The 16,019-nt window shown below is 31.4% G+C and overlaps 1 protein-coding gene across 11 annotated transcripts in view; it reads left to right on the top strand.

The window, feature by feature from the left end:
- Positions 1–16,019, top strand: part of LOC124425601 (AF4/FMR2 family member lilli-like) — a 131,172-nt gene that overhangs the window by 29,906 nt on the left and 85,247 nt on the right. For 7 of the 11 annotated variants that reach the window (XM_046966144.1, XM_046966141.1, XM_046966149.1 and 4 more), the window contains one exon: positions 15,918–16,019. This exon is cut by the window's right edge and continues 1,160 nt beyond it. The exons of 3 other annotated variants lie outside the window; for them this stretch is intronic. The gene's annotated coding sequence lies outside the window, so the exon portion shown is untranslated. Of the gene's footprint in view, positions 1–11,918; positions 12,064–15,917 lie in introns of those variants that run through there. One more of the 11 variants, XM_046966145.1, reaches the window with a different exon arrangement.

Consider the following 16,019-nt stretch of genomic DNA (forward strand, 5'->3'; position numbering starts at 1 on the left):
CAAACAATTCCGGGACAAGCCTCTGAACTTTATCGGTTTTCCAATCCAATTCGCGTTCATCAAAATAGACCACAATGGCATTATGGTGGTTCTTCTCTTCACATATACGTACACACACACACACACACACACATATATATATATATATATAATGTATATATATACCAATTTACATGTATAAAGAGAGACACGCGGATATGTATAGAGGCAACCAGAGAATGTGAACGCCATCGTGAGAGGTATTGCGTACTAGCCGCAGCCTTGCTGGCTGCGGATCGTTGAACGTGCGATAACACTGATGAGTCCAGGCTCTCGCGAGTTAGATGGGATCAGCCGTCCAATTTGATCAAAACAAACGCATTGTCCTTTACGTCGAGAACCGGCCGAGTACGATCCGCCCCCATCAGCTGTGCTCGCGAGTTCGCAAAAGCTTTCATATATGTATTTACGTATTGTATTCTACATATATATATATGTAGAATATATATGCATATATGTATATATATATATATATATGTATGTGCAAATACATGGATACATATATACGTGTAAAGGTCGTTTCCCGATATGACGTGAATTGGATCAAATTGGGCTTCAATCGTGGCCGGAAGCGGCCCGCTGAACCAGCTGTGCTTCGATCTTCTCTTTTCCGGGGGGATAAGGGAGGGAAACTTGAAGCCCATAGGGGTGGTAATTAAATTCTCCAGCGGTTTCCGCTAGTTGCATTGAACAACACGAATTGAAACAAGCCATAAATCGTTCACGGTGTTTCTGATTTTTCTTCGGAGAAGGAAGAATAAGAAGATGGAAAGAAAAGAAAACAGAGAAAGATAAAGAAAAGAAATAGAAAAAGAAAAAAGAAAAAAAAAGAAAAAAAATTGTCGGGACAAAAATGCATTATTATTGATATCACGTTGCCTCATTTTCTTTTTTTTTTGTTTTTCTTTTTTTTTTTTTTTTGTTCTCTTTATAAGAAAAGCAGTAATAAAAGAAGCCATCGGACTATCGTTTCGAATAATTAATACATTTCTATTAATGAACCACTCTGTTTTTCTCTCCTTTCTCTCTTTCTCTTTCTTTCTCTATCTCTCTCTCTCTGTCTTTCTTTTTCTTTCTCTTTCTTTCTCCGTTCGTAACAATTTCGATTCATTTTTTACGATGGAAACAGCTTATTTTGTTTGAAACGTCCCATTCATTCGTGTCTTTTTTTTTCATTTTTTTTTTGTTCTCTATTCATTTCGTTCCAAGATTTGAAAGTGATCGGAGAGCGAAAAGAGAGACGTATGCATGTACGTTTATCGAGGTGGTGATATTTCAAGTGGCGAGGTTGAATTTTTATCGGCCCGCAGAATTTCGTGTTTGAACGTGTAGGTAGTATCTGCCATTTCTCTTTCTCTCCCTTTCTCTCTCTCTCTCTCTCTCTCTCTCTCTCTCGCATCGATGGCTCGTAAATCGTAAGTACACCCTTTATCCAGGTCACTTGCCAGACTGTCGATTAGTTTAGTAGCTTGTAAAACTCGTGAATACATGACGATTTATTTTTAGAATCATTTAGGAAAGAAATTAATATGCGATATTTCCGCGATAATTATATCGAGTGATCGATACCGTTTTTTTTTCGACCTAGTATCCTTGATATTATTTTAAAGAATATTTAAAATGGTCTTCTTCGAGTCCTCCAATTATTATATTATTGTTGTTATTATTATTATTATTATTATTATTATTATTATTATTATTATTATTATTATTATTTATTTTGTATTATTATTATTATTATCATCGTCGTCATTGATAACGCCGAACGATCTTACATATGTACTTCGTCACTCTAATCAATGTGCTGATGTTGCCATGCACACACACGTGTATATACATACACACACGTATGTATATACATACGACGCTAATATCATTATTACTCCCATTAGTCTTTGTCACGGCGATAAATTAATATTAGTCGTAGCAACGAATGGAAAGATATTTCAAGGGAAGATGTTGAAGGGACTGAGGAATACGGACACGTGCAAGTATCATTCAAATAAAGATGTCGGTCATTGAAAAGAAACCAAGCAAATGAATCTGCGAATTTTATTACCATAGAAGATATTATCGTTGAACGACTAATTATGAAAGATCGTACTTATATTACGTAGTTAGGTGTTTTCTTGGCTTCTTTTCTCTCTCTCTCTCTCTCTCTCTCTCTCTCTCTCTTTTGTATTTTTTTGATTTTATTTTTTTTTCTTTAGTTTTCTCATTACTATTATTAAAGAGTTTTTTAAACGGGGTTTAAATTTTCAACTGACGATTTTTGGCAGAACGGAAAGGAACTCTAATTAGGTTCATATCTCTTTTTCCTCTCAATCTTTTCTCCTTTCTTTCTTTCTTTCTTCCTTATTTCCTCTTATCTAATTGCGAAAGATTAACACGAATTCTCCACGCTCGTTAGAAACTTTTCACTTTTCTTCCTTTCTTTTTCCTTCCTTCCTGTCTCTTTCTCTCTTCCTCCCTCTCTCTTTCTCTCTCTCTCTCTCTCTTTCTCTTTTCTTATCTTCTTTATTTCCAACGTTTTACTTCGGCAAATAGTAAACGAATCCATTACCGATAGAATCTTTCAATATTTCAAATGTAACTTGTCGCTTGACTAACCATATGCCGTGTTAAAATTCGATTAAACTATCTGGCGATTTATCGATAAAATTTTATGAGAAAAGTTGCGTTGTTTCCCGGAGAATGCATCGAGTTTTTCAATCAAGTAGATACTATATACATTCGATATCCAAGTTGTCGGTAGTTGTTTTCTTTTTTTTTGTTTTTGTTTTTTTTTTGTCTTCCCCCACTCTCTCTCTCTTTTTTCTTTTCTTTTCTCTTCTTTTTTTCTGCTTTTTTGCCCTTTTTGTCTATGGCCGCGAACGGACTATTTATTTATATAGCTACATAGCGAGAGCTTGTGTATTCCTATCTAAAACCTATCTACTCTCGGAGTTTTCCAATTACAATAGTCGAGCTTACAAAGCTTCTATCCGATATGGATACCTACCTACCTACCTACCTACCTACCTACCTACCTACCTACCTACCTATCAGCATACGAAAACGCACTCAACGTTCCGAGACGAACTCAACGAATTAATAGACTCATTCCTTTTGTTCATATAAATACATACATACATACATATATACGTAAATACCGAAAATGGGATTGTATTATTTATTTGTCAAGATAGAGAACGACCGATAAAGTATCCGGTGCATTAATGAAGGTCATATTGTTCGATGATAAATTTAAGATCTTTATTAGAATCGGAAATTTACGATAAAATTCATTACATTTCGATGAAAAAATTTATCAACTTTTTTTTTCTCAACTATAAAAATACTTTCTACTTTTTTTTGTTGTTCTTTTCTTTTCTTTTTTTTTTGTTTTTCTTTTTGTTGTTCTTTTTTTTTTCTTTAAATAATTTTTACTCGTCATCATCGCATATCTCAAACGGCGTTGGATTATTTAATACGACGACATTTTACCATTGTATAATTGTTTATTATCGATAAGAAAAAAAAAGAAAAAAGAGATAGTATACACTTTTTATTACAATGGATTTTTTTTCTCTACGTTCCAATTCTAAAACATTACGAAATTTATGATTTTATACACATTGCTACGATTCCAATAGAAATAAATAATTTGGTATTTTCTACGTTCCTCGTTTGCTTTACATATATATATATATATATATATATATATATATATATATATATCATTTCATTTATTAATGAAAATTTCTTTAAGCGCAATATCAATCGCTTTGTTGGATGTGACATAAATGACGTTGATTGCGACTTGTAAATATCTATAAACCGAGATTTGATGGATATAGAAAAATCGTGCGAGATATCTCGTCGAAAGGATCGAACGGATTTGATCATTATTATATATGTCGAATATCATAATAGTTGTTGAAGCTATATATATATATATATATATATATATATATATATATATTTTTTTTTTTAGTATAAAATTAAGAAAATGCACGAACGATTAGAATTGAAATGTGTACTTGTTTTTATTTTTATTATTTTAATTTTTAATGATACTAGTCGAAGAGACAATCGATTTTTAAGCTCGATTGTAATAAGCTTTACCGAAGGAGAACGAAGTTCGCATAAAATATCGCTAAACGATCGGTTCGAGTCATGAATACTTGATAGCCATTGCAAGAAGTATCTAAGTCGATGAACGTGTGTATTTCGCGTCGTCGCATACCAGCCATTATGTACAGTACACACAGGAAACTAGCGATAAGTGGACAGGGGGCCTTGGTTCTCTATGTATATATATATAATACATACACACATACACACACACACACATATATACATTAAGCATACAAACGTTTATATATTATATACGTAAAACCTCGGCTATAGAATCATTTCCATGATGTACGTAGATATCTATAACCATATGTTAAATATGCTTCGTGAAAAGAGCTTGTCATACTTTTTCCAACCTATTATTTTCTATTAAATATTTAACTCAAAGATATATATATATATGTATGTAATAACATTGTAATTATTGATCTAATTTGTGATAACTTTTTCTTTTCTTTTATTTCCTTCTTTTTTCTTTTTTTTTTTTTTTCTTTCACAAAACTTTTATACGACATGGATATGATGGCCGTAGTCAACATCCATTAAATATTATTTACAAAGTAATTGGTCTTTAATGATTTTATTAGAAAATCATTAATGTATTTTGATAATACGTCTCTACTGTTATTTATTTTTCTCTTATATAGTAAATTATGTATTTATGAAATATATTTCTACTTTATTCTTTTTTGTTTTCAGAAATGATTCAACACATTTACGCTTAAAACTTAGTCTCCTTCTCTATATTTTTTCTTTTTGATTTTCTAGTGAGATTCTTAGCATGTGTCTCTTGACACTGACAAATGTGCTACATTCTCGAGTTTCGATGCTGTCGTTAAACACTGCTCGAAAGCAAAGAGGAGCACCTTGAATGACGCATAGAATGTTAAACGATGTCGACGTTGTACGCTGTGCGTCTGGCACTTCATTCTATGCTATCCTTTGAGATCGCGTTTACACACACACACGCACACACACACAGACAGACACACACACGCATACATACGCACACATACGCGCACGTAATATGTTTTATGTATAAATATATATATATACTATTTTACGTTTAATACGCACCGATAATGAATTCTAGATGATATTTCAATGCACTTGTTATTTCGGGAACAATTTTATTGTCAGTATGAAAATTTATGATATATAAGAGAGAGAGAGAGAGAGAGAGAGAGAGAGAGAGAAACTTAATGCTTTTTCATCTTCTCTCTGTCTCTCTCTCTTTCTCTTTCTCTCTCTCTCGCTGTCTATCTTCGTATCTTTTTCGTTAAATTCATCATTTCATTATTTTCAGGGAAATATTGACGGTGAATACATTAATAATGGAATAATATTCCTTTCACATGTTAACGGTAAACACGGGAATATTGTATATTTTTTTAATTAATAAACACAATTGCAGTTCTTCCGGCCATAATTCTGTTCTTTTAGTTCCGGAACTTTTCTAGGCGCTGAATTTAAAAAGATATTTCATTTCGGTCAGAATATAAAACTACGCGTATCTTTGGTCACGTAGTATATAGGAATAACGTTGTATGATAGAGTTTTTTTTTTTTTTTTTTTTTTTTTTAAGAGAAATGGTGCATTTTGCATTTAGTTACCAGGGAAAAAAAGGCAAGAGAGAGAGAGAGAGAGAGAGATAAATAGAGTGAAGGAGCTGGAGAAAAATGAAGATGGAACAGAACAGGAAACGTTTCTTTGTTCGTTTCGACTACAAACTTGCTTCAAAATCCATGTAAATTATTTGACATTTTGATACCGTGACGTTTCTCTCGGTGTGACATCTTGCGTCATTTCTTTTCTCTTTTTCTTGCCATTGTACAATTGTACAATCACAAAAACATGCTTATTTGCATTTACACTGATGCAATTTTCTTTTTTCTATCCATTTGAAATTATTAATATTTATTACGTTTTGTTTGTTTTCTTTTCTTTTTTTCTTTTTCGTTTTTTCTTTCTTTTCTTTAAAAAAAAAAAAAAAAAAAAAAAATCTTTTCGACTCATATCTCGTAGAAATACTTTCATACAATTTTGTTTTTCCGTTGAATGGATAATTCCTTTTTTTTCTTTTCTTTTTTTTTCGTATTACTGCTAATAAATTCGACAATGTTCGAACGGATCGATTAAAATTGAACGTTCTGAATCTTTTTTTTTTTCTTTTTTTTTTCTTCTTTTATAATAACAGTCGAAAACAATCGAATATTACGCAAAAAAAAAAACAAAAAGTACAGAGCAGTCGCGAGCATAACAAGAGGTGACAAATAAAATAAAGTAAATAAAATAAAAAAAGAGAAGGAGCATTACAATAAGCTTTAAAAATCGATTTTGTAGTCTGCTATCCCGAGAAATGGAGAGACACGTACTCGGACCGAAACTTCTATCTTTCTTTTCTTCCAACCCTATACTATATCCTTAAGATCGATTGTCGTAAGGACATTATCTTGATATACGGACGAAACATTTTATTAGAAATAACATTGATAAGGGTAATACTTTTTCTTTCGTATATCGTTTACCGTTTAATATATAACATATCGAACATATTAACTTTTATTAGTTATTTAGTTTCGTTAAAATAAGTATTTGTATTTAATTATTATTATTTTTATTTCAATTTTATTTCATTACTCATGTTCTTATCGTACGATTCAATTTTCTTTTTTTCTTTTTTCGTTTTTTTTTTCTTTTTTTTTTCTTTTTTCTTTGCCTTCACAATTTTATTTACTGCGATATCTATCATGTAACGTTTGGTCCATTAGTTTCTCGAATGTTTGAATTCGTTGTTGGAAACAAATGAGTTTTACTTTTAAAACACTTTTATTTAATCTCCAGTAATAATCTATGGAATTTGCAATATATTTTAAAAGTCATTTCGTAACACAAAGTTTTTTTTTATTTTAAATTCTAATCCTTAATCGTATTAAAGATAAAAGAAAAAGAAAAAAAAAGAAAGAAAAAGAAAAATAAGAAGAAGAAGAAGAAGAAGAAGAGAGAATTCAAGACAGTTAACAAATTTCAAGAATCTATTTTCAGAAAAAGAAAAAGAAAAAAACAGTAATGAAAATTAATTTGAGATAAACGAAGTAATACATAGTATCTGTAAATTTAATAAAAGATTTTTAAGATTGATCAGATATTCTCATGATAGAATCCTCTAATTTAAATATTAAATCGACAAAAATCCAATCTCGTTATAGGATCCAACCAATATCCATATTTATATATATATATATTCATCATATACATTCATCAGGAAAGTAGTTCTGGGAAAGATAAGTGTCAACGATTGGTCGTTCTCCTTTAACTTAGGAAAGATGTTGCCAATCTATCCCCGAGAGTTCCTGAGTTAAATACTTAAAAGGGAATTTTATTTGGCGACCCGATGCTAAAGTCGAAGGGTCACTTCCAAGAAATATCTATCTAAACAGAAGATAGCACTTTTAGTCGATATTACATATATTGTTTAACATTATGCAACCATTGGTCGACCTAGTATTTTTCGGAAAATTTATACACCGACACAGTAATATTTCATTACTTTTTCAAACTATCCAGCAGTATTTTTTTCTTTTCTTTTTTCTTTCTTTCTCTCTTTTCTTTCTCTCTCTCTCTCTCTCTCTCTCTCTCTCTCTCTCTCTCTCAATAAACTCTCTTTATATGGGTCAGTGTGCCAATACACGAAAAGAAATTACTTAGCGGTCGACGGATACTCGATAACTTTTTTAAAAAGAACAAGAATGAGAGAGAGAGAGAGAGAGAGAGAGAGTGTGTGCAACCAGCAAACATCTTAAAAAGAACTTTATTTTTCGAGTAACGTCGAAGTTAGAGAAACATCGTTGTAAAGTGAACTCGTAGTCTCACAGGCTCTCAATTGATTGCTTTGGAGGAAGAAAAGAAAAAAAGAAACTTTCAAGAAGAGAAGTTGTAAACGACGTATCTCACGAGAAATCAGAATAGAAAATTAACATTTTATTCTCTCGCTATAGACGCACACGCACACGCACATGCACATGCATACGCACATACATACATACACACACACACACACACACACACAAAAAGAACCATACCCTTTCAACCTTCAGTCACCCTCCCTCTTGAGTTTTACGCTTCGTCGCTTGAAGGCTAACAAGGAAGATTTTCCGGAACATTTGCTAGCCCGCTTTCAAGGTCCTCCCCTATCCTAATGAGAACGTACGACATAGTTTTTCTTATCAAGTTGTTCGACCTATCTGCTTTTTTTTTCCTTTTTTTTTTTACTTTTCTTTTCTTCTCTTCTCTTTTCTTTTCTTTTTTTTCTCTTCCTTTCCTTTTTCTTTTCCAAGAGAGATTTTCTCTTTTTTTTTTTTTAAATTCGTAACACAATCTACGAGAACTTTCCTCGGAAGTCAACTCGAATGGCTCTCTTCCATCTTCTTCGTTTCTTCTTTTCTTTCTTTCTTTTCTTTCTTTTTTTTTTTCTCTTTTTTCTTTCTTTCTTTTTTTACGACTTGTTAAACTTGTTTCGTCTCGCGAGAGAGATTCTTTTTTATTTCTTTCTTGCCATATCAACTTCTCGATATCGAAAACGATCGTACGGCGCAAGCTTTTAATTACATCAAATAAGTGTATGAGTTAACGTAATTTCGTCATAGGCTCTTTCACTTTGCTATCGGAGGGTAATTTAATAGGTAGCGAACGTACGAACGAACGAACGAACGAACGAACGAACGGAAGGGTTGGAACTGAACTAATGAACCTCTTTCTTTCAAATGGAAATAGGAAGAGAAGGAGAACGGAAAAAAAGAGAGAAAGAAAAAAAGGAAGAGAGAGAGAGAGAGAGAGAGGGGAAATGATGATTTTTGGACCGCAGAAGAAAGAGAAGAGAGAAAGAGAGAGGGTGAGTGGGAGATAGAAAGAGAGTATAATAGTATTTTAGTCAGTGTCAAATTTGATCATTTCTATGTAGCTCCTATCGATCGGGCATCAAACTTTCGCGATTGTTAGTACGATCCGCGTTCCGAAAGGAATTGGGTTAATGCACTCTCCGAGCATTTTTCGAAACTATCGATATTTCAAACCATATTTCCGCCGACAACAACAACGAACGGCGAACGGGTTGTTACTGGGTATGTATGTACGTCGAGACGTTCGATCTATACATCGTACTCGATTTTATAAATAACATCGCATTGTTCTCGATTAATATTGTTCCTTAAAATATTTGCCTTTTGTACGATCGAATAATAAATCTTTGATAAAAATGTAGAAACAAAAGTAAATCTTTTTTAAGCGTGATCCGTTACAAAAAAAAAGAAAGAAAAAAGAAAAGAAGTAATTATATTTAAAATCTTCCCCGTTAATATTTGTTAGTAAAATAATTTCTAAGAAAAAAAAAAAAAAAGAAAAGAGAAAATAAAAAAAGAAAGATAGAAGCAAATAAATAAGTTATCGTTAAAAAAACGATGGGTTGTGCGAGAGAATATCGAAAAGGGAAGGAAAATGAATGAATACTTTTTATTATCGTCGAACGATGGATTCAATCACGTGAAATTATCGAGAAAATAATAATAATAATAATAATAATAATAATAATAATAATAATAATAATAATAATAATAAAAGAATGAATAAGAAAAAGAAATAATTTTTATTTTATCATCCATTATTGCGGATTTCATCGTGATGAAGAAAGAAAAAATCTTTTTTATTTCTATAATAAAGAAAGCGTCGAAATGTAAAGTGGCGATAAACTCAGAGCCGTTGACAAGCCTATTGATCCTATCTGATCGTTTACCGACATGCGAAAAATGGTGTTAACAAAATGTATACGACGGGTGAAGAAGGAAAAAGCCTTTCGTGTTTCATGCAATTTCGTTTCAAAATCTTATATAGACGCGCCTCTGTGGCGAGATAGTGATCAAAAAAAAAAAAAAAGAAGAAATAATGCGAGTCCGTTATGGTAAACGCTCGCGAAAAATCTGTTTGAGAGTCGACAAAACTAATTCTACCTTCTTACGATTACACGTGTCACGTGTTCTATAATCGAATTGTCAAATTAGACGATTAAGTTAGAATCGTTAATATGATAAAAACAAAATGGAATACTTTCTTTTGTCATTATTTTTTCTTTTTTCTTTTTATTTTTCTTTTATTTATCTTTTTTCATTTATTCATTAATTTTTTTTTTCTCTTTTTCGAAAATAACATGTAAGTACTACTCGTTCTACGTGATCTTGTGTTAATGTACTTATTTATTAACACTTACAATTAGATACACGATCAATAATGATAATTTTCCTATTTAAGATAGATTTTCTTAATCATGACTTTTGTAACGAAAGTCTTGATCTTTTTTTTTTTTTCTTCTTCTTCTTCTTCTTCTTTGAAGAAATTATTTTAACAATTAAACCGTACCGAAGTTTGATTTCAAACGTACGGTTATCGTAAATTTTACGTAGTAAGGATAAATAAATTGAAACTTCATTTCCAAGACGAAGATCGATTTTACGAGATAATTAATGAAGCGGCAACGAAAGGGTTATCACTTTGAAAATTGAAGTTAATTCTTGATTACGTATAACGAGTATGTTCAAGGTAATTATAATCATGTACATACATATATACATGATTACATATATATAAATAAATATATATATATATATATATATATATATATATATATATATATATAAAATTAAGTTATTCGAGATATAGATCGTTATAGTTCATATACCGACACGAACATTAATTACCAAGTTACGGATATTATAACTAAATGTAATGGAATTGTTAGAATACGAAACACGCGTATGCACAGGTGCTAGCCTATAATCACGCCTTCGCCTAAAATTTTATTGAATTACGAAAGAAACATATTCATTTTCATTTTTCTCTCTCTTTGGTCCTTTTCTCTTTTTTCTTTTTTTTTTTTTGCTACTCGTGTACATATATGTACATATCTAGGCTTGCATCTACGATCCAGCATTTCTATTACGCAATGCGCAAGAAAGATAAAAGACAAAGAGAGAGAGAGAGAGAGAGAGAAAGAGAGAGAGAGAGAGAGAGAGAGAGAGAGAGATAGCTTAATTACGAATGTACCTTCAGAATGTATCATTGCTAATTACCCTACTATGTCGGTAATCTCTTTTTAAAAGTTTCTTTTTCTTTTTTTTTCTTTTCTTTCACGCTACATTAGACAACTACGTTTCTTCATGATGGCCATCGTTAAAAAAAAAAAGAAGAAAAAGAAGAATTAACAAGAGAGAGAGAGAGAGAGAGAGAGAGAGAGAGAAAACGAAACTTGATTTCCCTCATAATTAAAGTACCATGCGCCTTTGCACACATATTTAACTATTTTTTTCTTTTTCCTCATTTTGTTTCTCATATCCCATGTCCTCCTCATATCTTTTGTCCTTATTCTCCTTCTCATCTTCCTTATCCTTTCTTACCTTTTCATTTTTTTCTTATAACAAAAAAAAAACATGATATTCTCCTCATTTATATATATGTATATATATAAGTACACAAGTTTGCATCTGCGCATGCGTATACATACTAAATCCATATACGTATGTATATATATATATATATATATATATATAGAGGGAGAGAGAGAGAGAGAGAGAGAGAATTTATGTATAAAGACAAAGTTGTATACGGGGCATGAGGGTGAAAAGCAGCAGAACTTTTTTTCCGTACAAACGGGCTAACAAGTTTCGCTTAATGACGAGTTCTACGTGAGATAATGAGAAAGAGAGAGAATGATGAGGAAGGAAAAGGGATCGATGAGCGGAAGCTGAGCGAAGAATGCTCTCCCGTTATATTGATTAAAGGAAGCTCTGCTTCGATCGGTCCCTGATAATTCAACCTGGATGATGATGTATTCTTTCATCGATTAAACACGATATACCAGTAAGCTAGAGTTAACGATACCACACACATAGACGCACACACACACACACACACACACACACACACACACATATATATATGCATAAACATATACATAAGGACATACATATATTTATATACATAATACTCATAGTGAGTACGTTTAAACTCGTAAACAAAGAAATAAACGAAATAATACCTAACGTTTTTATACCAATATATATTTCTTTCGTCGTCCTTGTGCATTAATAAAAGTTATTATTTTTTAAGAGTGATTTTTTCTATTGTAAAAAAAAAAAAAAAAAAAGAAAAAAGAAGAAAAAGAAAATATAGAAAAAGTTATTTATCTTTCATACTCTTCTTTTTTTTTCCTTTTTTTTCTCTCTTTCAAGAAATATTCCTTACAAAGTCCGCGTATAAATACGTATGTATTTTTTTATATACATATATATATATATATATATATATATATATATACATAGAAACGATAAATATAAATGTATGACCGGTGGGACGTAATCGATAGACCGCTATTATATTTTCATCGAATTAATTAAAGACAAAAAGCGTTCGGCGATAAGCTTGAACGAATCGATAGATATAGAAAAGAGAATGGGCCCTTGCGTCCGGCGTTCCGTTGATTTTAGAAGAGTATAGACAAACTAGAGATGCCTGTATATATATATATATATATATATATATATATATATATATATATAGGTGTCTATGTATTTAGAGAAAACAAAGGATTGATCGATGCTCTAATTGGCAGGCGTCAGTCAAGATTTGTTGGTATCGTTGGCTCTGTCGTCTCGTTGATGAGGTTAACGAGGTACATATCCTATCTCTCTCTTTCTCTCTATACTTCTCTGTCTTTATCTCTATCTTTATCTCTTTCTCTCTCTCTCACTCTCTCTCTCACTCAGTTTCTCTCTCACTCAGTCTCTCTCTCACTCAGTCTCTCTCTCGCTCACTCTCTCTCTCACTCATTCTCTCTCTCACTCTCTCTCTCTCTCTCTCTCTCTCTCTCTCTCTCTCTGTATTCTAGAACTTCGATATCAAATAACTGCGAGCTCAGCGAATTTAGATTCGCACGCGACGCTCCAGCGACGAGGAGGACTACATCTTCGTGATCCGTGAAATTAACTCATAACTACCTTCACCAACGCTATTGCACAACCATCAGTATTACAAAGTTGGTTGCAAGCTCTATTTCTTGCTAAAACGACGAAGCGTGTAGATGATTTTAAAGGATAAACTTTTAAATGACCCTATCCAATTCTTTCCTACCATCGTTAACAACCGTTCATTAAATTTTATACCGAATATTATGAGATTCTCGTCACCTATAAAATTCTTATATATATATATATATATATATATATATATATATATATATATATATATATATATATATATATTTTCTTTTTTTTTATTTATTGGAAAATAGATAAAATTGTTTAGTATGTAATTTAGTTTCATATTAATTCGACATGACGATTTTTATGAATACTCTATGTAAAAATAGTTATTCTTTGAAGAAAAGAATCCACTTAGGAAGTAAACGTCGTTAATGTAAAATATAAGAGATTATATATTTCCTTTTCTTGTACCCTTTTGCCTTTGCTCATTCTCTCTCGCTATCTCTCTCTTTTTCTCTCTCTCTCTCTCTCTCTCCTCTTTATTTTGTTTTCTTACCAGATTTTATCTGTTTTTCTTAGTTTTTATTTTTTTTTTTTTTTTTTGTAATAAAAAAAGTTTTCATTTGAAATTCATGGGTAAGATCTTTTCGCTGTTCCTCGTTAATAAATCGTGTTTCTTTGTAACTAGGAAATTTTAATCATCGTCGTCATAAGGAAAGAAAAGGTCGGTGAAGGGGAGACATAGAGACAGAGAGGGAGAGAGAGAAAGAGAGAGAGAGAGAGAGAGAGAAACTAGGAACTTCTCTTCGTTTAAAATGCAAGCGACATAAAGCTGGTGACTGTGTTCCGAGTTAATTTCTGTTTATGTATTTAGATATTGTGTATTATTTAAATAATAATAATATTAATAAGTAATCTAAGTTAGAAAAAGAGAATGTTTGAACGACAGAATGCAGTTCTATGTGAAAAATTCGGAATATTTAATATTATAAAATGTATAAGAAGGGGAAATAAGAAAATAGAAAATTGATAAAAAATTCGTTATTTTTGTCTTTTTCTTTTTTGACAGGACATAAGGTTTCTTTCAATATGACTGAAAATGTAACAACAATTATCAAAAATTATCTAAGAATCGTTTAATTTTTATGATTTTTATTCTATGTCCGTCTAAAGGGATTAATGCACAAATGATTAGAATTAACATACAAATTATACCGTTCCAGTTGGGACAAATTTTACATTTTCCACATAACGAAATAAAAAATATTTCAACTTTTCTTCCTTTTCTGCTTGTTTTTCAACAAATAATATTTATTTATATTAATTTATTTATTAATAAATTACTCAATGAAAGAGAATTAATGCGAAGATCGATCAATCGCATTATATTCCATTTTATATAGAAAATTCCGTATAATATCAATAAATTTAATACAATGAAAGGGCTTTAGGTAGAATACATTGAAATTATGTTACCTTTCGATCAATATATTTTCATTTCTATTATATTCTTTGTTTAATATAAATAAGCTTTGGTGAATTTCTTTCTTTGCCTTTTATATATATATATATATATATATATATATATATATATATATATATAAGAAAGAAATATATATATATATAAATTTTATTCATTTAGGATTCATCCCGTCAAGCATATCGTTAATTAGGTATGCGATGTTGATTTGTATAATAAAGTAACGTGACTGATCGATACAGGATGGAACTAGGAAAATATTTGTTTCCTTTTGACAGAACGATATTCGAATGATCGAACGTTTCCATTAAACTTGAACTCATATAAATTAGATTCTTTATGATAATAAACGGGGTCTGATTAATTACCGTCATTTAAAATAATTTCATTAGATAATATTCGTCGTGTAAAAAAAAAATGTTTTAAACGCGAAAGCTTTTTCAAGGAGGTTTTTAATGACGAATAACACCGCGTTGTTAAAGTATACGCGTACTTTTCAAAAGCGAATTAAAATTATTGCCGCTGAACGTGGTGTTTCAAATTTATGAATATGCATATGTGTAAATAAACAAAAAAAAAATAAATAAATAAAATAAATAAATAAATAAAAAATTATTGTACTAAGTGTGGACTATGGATCGTGTTTCTAACGTTAATTTTAATTTTCAACAAATATAAAAGGAATAAAATAAATGAGAAAAACAAATTTATCCGATTCCAAAAGACTTCGAACGATCAGTACTTATTATCCATTGATTTTTTTCTTTCCTTTTCTTTTTCTTTTTCCTTTTGTATTAATTACAACAACGAGAAGCTCAAGAACGAGAATGTAATCGTCGTGATACGATAAAAGAAGATAACTCAAAGTATCTTTCTCACGCGTCAAACGAAAGTTTCATAGCGCGAAGTCAATATTATAATTATAACGACGTCCGGTCGGCCGTCTTTCCGTCGTCATTCCTTTTATCGGTCCCTCGGCCGCCTTTGTAACAAGCTTACAAGCCGGATCGACCGCATCGGCTGAATTCTCTTAAGGGGGTTGACAAGTTAACTTTAGAAAGTTGCGTCGTCGAGATGGATAGCTTACTATCCAAAGAGAACGAGCGAGCAGGAGAGAAAAAGAGAGAGAGAGAGAGAGAGAGAGAGAGATAGCGAGTAAAGAAAAAAGGGGAGGGAGGGGGGAGGGTAACGACGAAGGAATCTCAGGCACGTCGATACAATTTCCTCACGACGGATCCTGCTTTCTGTTTCAGAAGCTTGCGAACCCGCTCGATAGCCTGTTCTTGATGTCGAATTAAAAGAAAATAGGAAGAGTGCAGAAAGAAAAGAGAGATAGAGATAGAGATAGATAGATA

The sequence above is a fragment of the Vespa crabro genome, chromosome 7 (assembly GCF_910589235.1).
Source record: "Vespa crabro chromosome 7, iyVesCrab1.2, whole genome shotgun sequence".
NCBI classification, from domain to species: domain Eukaryota; kingdom Metazoa; phylum Arthropoda; class Insecta; order Hymenoptera; family Vespidae; genus Vespa; species Vespa crabro.